Source organism: Nannospalax galili, unplaced genomic scaffold, assembly GCF_000622305.1.
Source record: "Nannospalax galili isolate Female #2095 unplaced genomic scaffold, S.galili_v1.0 scaffold636, whole genome shotgun sequence".
NCBI lineage: Eukaryota > Metazoa > Chordata > Mammalia > Rodentia > Spalacidae > Nannospalax > Nannospalax galili.
The window spans coordinates 1,804,128-1,814,851 of NW_008338112.1; positions in this window are offsets into that span (position 1 = coordinate 1,804,128).

The following is a 10,724-nucleotide window of genomic DNA, read 5'->3' on the forward strand; positions in this document are numbered from 1 at the left end:
TTAAAGACCCCTGCCACAAAACTGATGATCTGAGTTTGATTTTTGGAGGTACAAGGAGAGAACTGGTTTGTATAAGTTGTCCTCTGTCCTTCACATATGTGCTGTGGTATCCATATGCATTGATAGATGATAGATAGATAGATAGATAGATAGATAGATAGATAAGAAAACAGTAGATGTTTTTAAATGCATTGTTATTTTAAGTGACTAGTTTTGTGGACCACGTTTTTTATATTGTTCATCTTCCTCCCTTCTATTAAGATTTTATCAACAGGCTTCCATGAATTTTACTAACAGTAAGTTAAACAATCCTCAGTAGAAAATAGCATTCTTCATTCTAGACTTTGTCCTAAGAAGGCATTGCTTTTAAAAGATAGATACATCAACTCTAGAATAGCTAGAGCTGCACCTTTTTATATGATATTTTACTTCTAGATTTTTGGAAAAATATGAACAGCTTAAGTAGAAAATGTTATTTTTTTAGTTTTATTTAGTATTTTTTTATTTATATAAGTATATTGTCTGTATGTGTGTAAGTGCACCCATGTTATAATGCCCATGAAGGTCAGAAGAGGGTATCAGATCCCTGAAACAGGAGTTAAGGACAGTTGTTAGCCACCATGTGGGTACTGGAAATTGAACCCAGTTCCTTTCCAAGAGCAGCCAATGCCCTTAACTGCTGATTCATCTCTCCAGTTCCAAGTAATGAATGTTATTTAAGGTCATACTGATTCCTTAGATATTTACTTGTGATTTCCATCACTATGGACTTCAGCACTATTCTTTTTTGGTATCCTATATAACCCTGAGTAATCCAATTCTAGAACAACATCTAAGGATCTCTTTGGAAGATGAATAACCAAAGGTATCTTCCAAGCCAGTGTTACCAGAAGGCACCATTTTCTGAAAAGCAATGTGGTATGTGTGTTTGGGGGTGGGGAGTTGTTGGGGACCCCTGCTGTGTAAGGTAGCAGTTTCTACATGTCCGGATAGCCCAAGGGGCTCAGCATTCATATGCAGAGACTCCTTTTATCAGCAGGGCGCCTTCCCACTCTCTTCCTGACTCATCTTTGAAGTAGCCGTCACAGAAACATGGCCTCTGGCTCTGAAACTGCCAGGTTTTCCTGTGTGATAATCAGGCAGTGTCTGGCAACCCTGCAGAAGCCCACCACCACATGTAAATAGGGCATCCTAAAAGCACCTATCAATTAAGGCTTTTCCCACAGTATAAAATATCCTGGTTTCCCCTTAATAAATCGGAGTTGCATCAGAAGCTGTGTCTGAAGCTGTGTCATTGAATCCTGCATCTTCCCAGAGAGGGCTGTCCCTTCGTAAACCACGACTCACGGAGAATCTGCTTTCGCCATCCCACACCTCCCCTCGTGACCGGGCAGCTGACGAATCTCGAACCCAGAGGGAGTGCACGGTAGATTGGGATGGAACCCACCTGGACGGCTGACAGTGGTCCTCTAGAGCAGCCAGCCCCAGTAGCAGAGAGCCTCAGCAACTCGGCGCACGGGACCCGCCCCAGCGCCGCAGGAGAGACAGGCGCCAGCCAGCAGCTGGCGTTCCACGAAACCCGTGCACCCCTATCTGGCACCCAATGTGAGAGCCTCTGAACTCTGCGCCAGCTAGCAGCTGGTGCCCCCTGAAACGCAGAATTCGTGAGTGTCTCTCCCACCAGGAGAGCAACGCAAATCTTTTTTTTCTTTCATCTCCCATCAGGAGACTAAAAAGGCAGCTGTGCCCCCAAGCCTCCCCACTCGTGGGGCCTGGCAAATCTCTCTTTCATCTCCCATCAGGCAAATAAAAAGATAGCTGTGCCCCCAAGCCACCCCACCCTTGGGGCCTGGCAAATCTCTTCTAATTTCCTCCTTTTGTTTCCAGTCTAAAGTCTTCACGCGGGATGGTTAAGGACAGGGAGGCAACTGAAACTTTCTGGTCAGGGCTACTCCCTGATGTTAGCTGAGGCCTCTTTGACCCCCTAACGGACCCCAACCGCCTGCACAGGTGTAGACAAAGGACCTTCTATCTAAACATCTTTCTAATATAAAAACCTGGTGATGCAGTGGCCACTTAAGAGTCCTTAGGATGGCCGCCAGTTCCTTAAATCTGCGGGAAGGCTTATGTTGGGAGCCAAGCAAAATCCCCTGAGATCTTGATTTCAGGCACGTTTTCTTGGAAACCATCACTTCACTACTTTCCTATCCTAACACTGCTAGAAAAGTCCCAAAAAGTTCTAAGGAATCTTCACGTAAGCCTTGGAGTCAGCTTCTAAGGCAAACTTCCCTAATCGGTTTTGTTATCCTGCCCCCCAGGGCACTCAGACCACAGCTAAAACCAGTTAGGTGAGAATTTAAATTAACTAGCCCCTGCGGAGCACCTGAAGGCTCAAGGTGGCTGAGTCAAACAAAAAATTTAAAAGTGCCATTTTTTTTTCTGCAGTCTAAAGGCTCGTGCCTGTCAGAGCATTCCAATCCTTTAGTGTCAGGCTGCTGCAGGAACGTTAAACGCTAGGACAACGCTATTTCCTTTTGTAATGGGTAATTCAACATCACGCCAGAAAAAACTCCAAATTCTTTCCCTTAAAACCTTACTTAAATCAAGAGGGCTTAAGATCTCCCAAAAAGAAAGCTCAAAATTTTGGAATAAAGTATATCAATTTGCACCCTGGATCCTGTCAGCAGACATTTCTGATCCAGAGGTCTGGACTAAGATTACATATCTGGCTCGTAAAAAAAAAAATCCAGGAAAGGCATAATTTTCCCCTTTCCTTTTCCCCCATAATGGCAGCCATCCAGCAATGCTTAAAAAACCCACCTAAGATTAAAGAAAGCTTACAAGCACCAGAAAATAATAAAGGGGAAAGTTCAAACAATACAAAAGACCTGAAATATGCTATGATAAACACCCTAGAGACAAAAGGTCTTATAATAGCTACAAATAAAATACAATCAGTTCCCCCCATTACCTTCCTGGGGACTGAAATAACGCCTACTCTAGATGCCCCCCATCCAATCACCCATAACCCCCCCCCAGAGCCTCCTTCTCTGTCATTCTCATGGCTGTCTTTACCCTGCTTAACACCAACGCTTCAGCCAGCCCCCACTCTCCCTAATACCATGTTCTAGAGATTTCATTTCAAGGAAAAAATCAAATCCATGGGACAACCGCTAAAGCATTGGAGTAATAACAAAATTCTACTCAGGTGCATTCTCTAGGTACCCCACAGCTAACTTTCATATCTCTCCACAGCTTGCACCTGCAGCTAAGTCTGTGTTAATTTACAATGTTATTCCACAGGAAAGACAGAGGACCAGATAAGATCAACTATGTCCTGGAACAAGTCTAACTTTCTTCCCTTCACCACCTACCCCAATGTTTAACTGCCTTTTTTAACAGAAAAAGATTTCACTGACTCTCATCTAGTGGATATCTACTGATCCAAACAACTGGCTAATTATTTAATTTGCATTTTCAGCGAGTAAGCCCACTCATTACAAATGCCTCACCAACTACTCTCTCCAGTACAGCATGCATCGCCCCTCCTCTCTTCATATGGTGCAAAGAAAAAGCCCAAAACTGTGTTAATCTCTCTTTGTCCATCTTTTGTGTACTAGTACATTCCAGGTGTAAGAAGCCTTTTCCTCCTACACAGCTACCAGCAGAGAAAAATCTTCTTCCCCCTGCTGGTAGAGATCGAACTTGTACCTTCCCTGGGTACTGGAGGCATTGCTATTGTGACAAACTGCTACAAGCCCAGCACCTGGCGGGAAACTTCCGAGACAAGCTAGACCAGGCAATGGCATCCGCGACTGACAGCCCAGAGTCTCTCCAACAACAAATAAACTCTCTTGCCAGGATTGTGCTCCACAACAAAAGAACATTGGACTTGATAACTGCTGAACATGGGGAGGATATATAATATTGGGAAAAAATGTTGTCTCTTTGTAAATGAATCAAATGTTGTTGAAACCAATGTTAACACTCTCAAAAAACTTTGTGATCTATTTTCAAGATTTCAACCCATCAAACAATTAGGTTGGCTTAACAATCCCTTGTTTGTATGCCTCCTATCCCTTGTTGCCCCCTGGTAATACTGTGTATTATTTTAATACTTGCTCACTGTTTTTAAGATTTCTTTGCTGACAAATTACTGCCATTTGCTAAAATCACTACAAAACAGGTCATGGTCAATTATCAGACTTTGAATTCTCCCAAGACAAATAAGTTGGCCCTTAGGGCTTGTGATGGCACTTCTCCATTTTTAAATCAAAGAGGGGGAGATGTTGGGGACCCCTGCTGTGTAAGGTAGCAGCTTCTCCATGTCCGGATAGCCCACGGGGCTCGGCGTTCACATGCAGAGACTCCTTTTATCAGCAGGGCACCTTCCCACTCTCTTCCTGACTCATCTTTGAAGTAGCCATTACAGAAACATGGCCTCTGGCTCTGAAACTGCCAGGTTTTCCTGTGTGATAATCAGGCAGTGTCTGGCAACCCGGCAGAAGCCCACCACCACATGTAAATAGGGCATCCTAAAAGCACCTATCAATTAAGGCTTTTGCCACTTCCCCCCAGTATAAAATATCCTTGTTTCCCCTTAAGAAATCGGAGTTGCAGTTGCATCAGAAGCTGTGTCTGAAGCTGTATCATTGAATCCTGCATCCTCCCTACAGAGACCCTGCTTTCACCGTCCTGCACCTCCCCTCGTGACCCGGCAGCTGACGGATCTCGAACCCAGAGGGAGTGCACGGTAGATTGGGACGGAACCCGCCCGGGCGGCTGACAGCAGTCCTCTAGAGCCACCAGCCCCGGTAACAGAGAGCCTCAGCAACACGGCACGCGGGACCCACCCCAGTGGCACAGGAGGGACAGGTGCCAGCCAGCAGCTGGCATTCCGCGAAACCTGCGCGCCCATAGGGAGTACCACCTCAAAAGACTTCAGAACACTTTTTAAGTCTTGGATCTTTCACTAACTAGCTGTATGCCTCAAACAAGCCACTTGAGTACTATTGACCTTGGCTTCCTGACATGAGAAATAATGGGAACAAATTTGATAAGTGCTAAGATCCCTTCCCAACATAAAATCCCATTAAATATTTATGTAAATTTTTGTTATAGAAATGCAATTTACATACTAAATAACACTATAATAGAATGATTTGATGTAGTTTTAAGCAGGAAAAAAGGGGGGAATTTTCAGGTTACAAAACACTTCCCTCAAAAGCAAATTTTTTTAAAGATCACTTTTATAAATATAATGCATTGAGTTCGTGTACTAAAGCTTGTGTGTACAACAATAATAGATAAAAAAGGACAAAAAATTGAGAGTGAGTGGTGGGCAGGCACAGGAGGTGTTCAAGGGGCCCAGGAAAGATGGAAGTAATGCAAATGCATACTCACACATGAAATTATCAAAATTAAAATCAAATTTAAAGAAAAGATCACCTTTTCTAACTGGACCAAAACAACAAATGTAATTATTTTAGCAACTGTCCTTCAGCATTCAGAAATGGTGGATGCACCATAAAGCAGTTACCCTTACAAACAGCGGTTCATTTTACATGGGACATGATTTAAAAGAAAAGAGCTCTGTTAAATAGCATTCAAGCTGTATGGTCATAAAAGCTAGCGTTTGTAAATACAGTGGAAGCTGCAGTCCTTCCTTTAACACTTTGCTTCAAACATAAGCCTTTCATTAAGTAAAGTCGCAGTGGTGCGGGTTTGCAGTCACTGAGTCCTCATTCTCATCAGAGTTCATCTGCGGGTTTTTTGGTGACATCTTTCTGCATCGGTTATTGGTAGACAGAAAGGAAAAGAATTAGCCTGGAAATTGAGTAACTTCTTACTTTAAAATGCAGATATATGCTTATGGAAACTATGATAGAACATTGACATTCATTAAGTATCTTGTGTGGTACATATGTAAACAAGTCTTTCTCGTCTATGGTGTAGATAAAGCATCAGTGCAAATTCAAACTACCATGCTGAAGATTCAGAACTTGAACAGGTGACAGCCAACAGCCTGGGAATGCATTTGGTATAGCACAAACTCTCCAAAAATTAGGTACCAATGTCTTCCTCTCTTCTCCTTCAGTCATCCATTCACTCTGGGAGAAGAAGAAGCCATCAGACTCTCAGTTTGTAATGTAGTGATTAGACGTAGAAAGTGTGATGCTTCAGTCAGTGACATCAGACAAAACACTTAAAGTACACTTTAATTTCCTCATTTGTAAAATGGGGATAATGACATTTATAAATAATGTTATTATAAACCTAACAATATAAGACATTCTAAACAATCAATGATTGTCATTAAGTAAACTCTAAACTGTCAGTTAATAAAGAGATACCCCCAAATGATCAACTGGGAGCATGCATTAATTATATATATTTGCAAATGATTATTTTCACTATGGAAAGATTCATATAGAATGCTCCCTTCTTTGGCCTTATATATGCAAACATCTAGGTCGTAATAAATGAATATGGTATGTCTATAGCTAATAAATGATACATAGATATGTAATAAATGTGAAAAATGTTCAGCCTTAGAATACCTAAAACAAAGGTATCAAAATCATAAAATTTGATATGAGATTATATTTTGCCCCCAAGACTGAAAGAAGTTTTATTTTATTTTTCTAGTTACACCCCCCACCCCCCACCCCCCAACACACACATACACATCAGGGTAAAACACTGGTTATCACATGACCTTTAAGCAGGTACAAAACTTTATGCTCCCAACCAGCAAGAGGTCAAAATCAGCATCTGTTAGCACCAGCACCAATTTTATACAATAAAGAATAGAATACTATTACATTGCTGTTTTAATTTATATTTCTATTATCTAACAATAAATGTCCTAAAATTAATGGTTATTTTCAGTTTTTCTTTTATGAGGGGTCTCTTCATTTCCTTCTTTGCTTTTCAATTTCTATGCATCTACTTTACAAACAAACTTTGTAAGTCACAGATATTCTTTGTTACATGTCACAAATTTTCTTGGTTTATTTTTTATCTCTCCTTTCTTTACATTTTACTGTTTCATAAGGAACTTTAAAACATTTAGGTATGCAGATCTACCTTTTCTCTCTACATTAGAGTTCTGTAGAAGAACAGAATGAATATATATTACAAAGAAAATTTATTAAATAAGCTTGCACAGTATGGACTAGGGAGTTCAACATGTGCTTTCTGCACACTGGAGAGGCTGAGAGCCCTGTAACTGCTCAGTCCACAAGGCTGGATGTCTCAGCAGTTTCAATCCTGAGCAGGAAGCTTAGAGGATTTCTGGAGAAGCCACAGTCCAATGCCAGTGGAAGACGGCAGCAGCAGGGGCAGAACAGGTTGCACTTACCAACAAGGAGTGAAGCTGGGCAGGCAAAGTCACAGCTTCTCCCTTTGGGTTCTGTATATTTGGGCTGCTACCAGAAGGTGCTGCCCACTCTGGAGGAGGGTCCTCGCCTTTCGTTTAATCCTTCCAGGAAACAGCCTTTCAGACCTGCTCATTTTCAGATATTTTAAAACAATGGGCACTGTGACCATGAAGGATTCAGATGAGGCAATATTTCTATGGTTAAAGTGAGAACTCCCTGTTTGTTCTCTATTTTCAGTGCTCTTGTAAGAGCATAGGGGAAAGTTTGTTTAAATTTAATGGATTCCCAGGAATAACCATAACTTGAACCCTCATATCAATTTAGGCCATAATGTTTCACCAGTTGGATAAAACCACAAACCCCTGTTCCTCCTGATTTATAAGCAGACTTTTTGCTGTCACAGTAGTGGTAGTGGTGGTTCCTGTTGTTCTGTTTTGGTTTGGAGTTATTGGGTATATTATGGGAAAGAAGCATCCACACTGTCCTACTAATTCTGTAAGTCTTGTCTTCTAGAGAATATCAAAACAGTATCAAAAGGGTTGGAGACTTTGCCCACACTCAGTGTTGATCTACTGAACTCAAGAATCCTGGAGTAAGGTTGGGTTTGAATTATCACTTCGTGACTTGAGAGGCTGCAATACTCAATAGGATTCAAAGTTTCAGTCAGATCCTTTCAGTTTTTCAGTGGGATGCTGGTGTCCCCTAGAGTCCCCTTTTCATAGGGCTTTGTACAGGGGGTACCTGGAGTGTTTTCCACAATCCTTATGGATCAGAGTATACATGGCAAGAGGCAGGGGCATTTTAAGGCTCTCAGAGTTCTAATAAGTTCAGCAATTAAATATGTGGACTTCATATACAACATGATGACTATATAACAGAAGCAAGCCAATGAATGGGCCCATTTAAGGGAGTCAGCACCTGTTCAAAGTACATCACCAGTGGTCACAAGGCAAGACTTATTGTGAGCCCAGAATAAGCTACAGATCGTGCTGCAATTGAGTTACTTGGATAGGTCTAAGTCAGAACATGAGACCCGGAACCACTTCAAAGAAGCCCTCAAATCCCATGCCTATGTCCCTGGGTGCTCAGCATCAATACTTTTAGTATAATTACATTTCTATCAGGCTTGATAGGACTCAGAAAATGCATTATAGCACAACATAACTCAAAATGTGAGCTTACCAGCAGGCAGCAACACAATTCAAACACACACTGCAGGAGGCAGCAGCTCAATGTATAAGCTTACCAGCAAGGGGTAGAGCCAGTTAACAGCCAAAAGCAAGAGAGCATCCCCAAGTTTATGGTGCCAGATGTTAAATAGTTGCCCTGCAGAAGGTGGAATCAGTCCCCCACCTGAAGCTGATTCCGATCAAGACTATTCATATGCACCAAGGGAGGAAGAAAGGGACTTTGATTCACAGAAAGACTTTCTGGGGAGAGCTTGGCAAACCCTAAGGCTAACTTGAAATGACTTCAACAAACAGAGGTGCAATTGGCTTTGCCTTCCACTGTGGTCTAGAGTGGAACCAAGAGAAGAGTCTTGCACCCAGGCCAGAGTTTGCATTGTTTGAAGTGCACTGCCAGCACCCAAGGAGGGCATGCTCCCAGCTACTTATCAGTTTGCCCAGATGTGGAGCTAGCCGGGAAAAGAAGGGGCAGGGTCTGAAAGCCGTGGTCGAGTATCAACCATGGAGCCAGGCTATTATTACAGTGTTTGCTTCTTCTTTCCTCCCATTATGGTTAGATTTTAGTATCACTGTACATAAAATAAATAAAAAATGACAAGAAAGTACCTGCATTTTCCTCTTATACAGAAAAATCCAATTAGCTTGTGAATTATCTGACTCCTAAAAATTTGCTAGAATTTTCACTTAAATTATGGATCATTTTTAGAGCTAGATCTTTGACAATTTAATTTTTCGCACGGTTATTTGTACTCTACAGTTCCGTTTCCTCAAAAAAAAAGATTATTCTGTTGAGATCACTTATATTTGAAAACACAACATAAATATTCCTTTAAACTACTTTCCTATTTCCTATATTTTATGTGTGTGGGCAGAAGTATCTCAGATTCAGAACACTGAGTTAATTATAATTCCCATGCCATCATGTACCACACTTATTCTTCTATTCCTCTAATTTTTCTAATTTATTTAATCCATTTCATTCCCTCACTTCTTTTTCATATCAAAAGAAAACATTCTAATATTCTTGGTGTATGGCCTTCATATAGTGTATGCATTATTCAGAATTGTTTGTGCATATGTATAATGATATTATTCTATAGACATAAATCTAGTCTTAATTTGTAACTGAAAGCTAGATTTCTTGAAGATATGGGCACATTTCTAGGTAGTAGCCACTAATTATGCATGATGGATAACAGTCTGAAACATGCATCTAGATTATTCTTCTCATTCATTCCACTGGTGTTGGACAGGTACCTGACCTTTGACACATCATTACCACAAATAGCAATATGATGAAGATTCTAATTCATGTGTCCTCATGGACCTCAGTGAAAATAACTCAGCAATGTCTATCTAAGGAAGAAGCTGTTGAAAAACAAAGTAGGTATATGCTTGTGCAAGTATTTCTAGATTTCCTTCTGGAATAGCTGTGCCAGTCTACTCTCCAATAGATTACTGAGAAAATGCTACTCTCTAATTTTTAAGAAGTTGCTACTGTTTTATTAACAAACATATGAACCGACTTCAGAAGATGATTGGAGTACGATGTCAGAAGAGTTCACACTCCTTATCTAACCATTCACTTGTCACATATGTAATGAGCACTTATCATGCATAAGATCATAGATAGGAAGGGGAAAGAGAGGCCCAGACACAGTTTCTTATCTGAAGAAATGTTGAGTGAGGTAGAAGACACCCACACAAAACTAGTAGAGGCTTAGCAGTTGATTTGTTCATTTCACCTTTGTGGAGTCATACAAATCTAGTTAGAATGACGCTGAACCTTCAAAGATTGACTCGCCAGGCCAAAGAGGGAATCAGATGGAGAAGGGTAAGACATGCCAGATAGGTGAAAGCGTGCAAGTGCAGGCTTACGTTATTTTATTATCTTTATTATTGTTATATATAACTATAATGATAGTAAAAATTAACTTATATAAAACTCCTTATTATGGCATTAAAAAAAAAAAACTAAAGGCAGATGATATTTAAAAAAGAAACAGGGCCAGGTGTGGTGGCGCACGCCTTTAATCCCAGCACTTGGGAAGCAGAGGCAGGTGGATCTCTGTGAGGTCCAGGACAGCCTGGTCTACGTAGTGAGTTCCAGGACAGCTGGGGCTACAGGGAGACTCTGTCTCAAAAAGACAAAAAA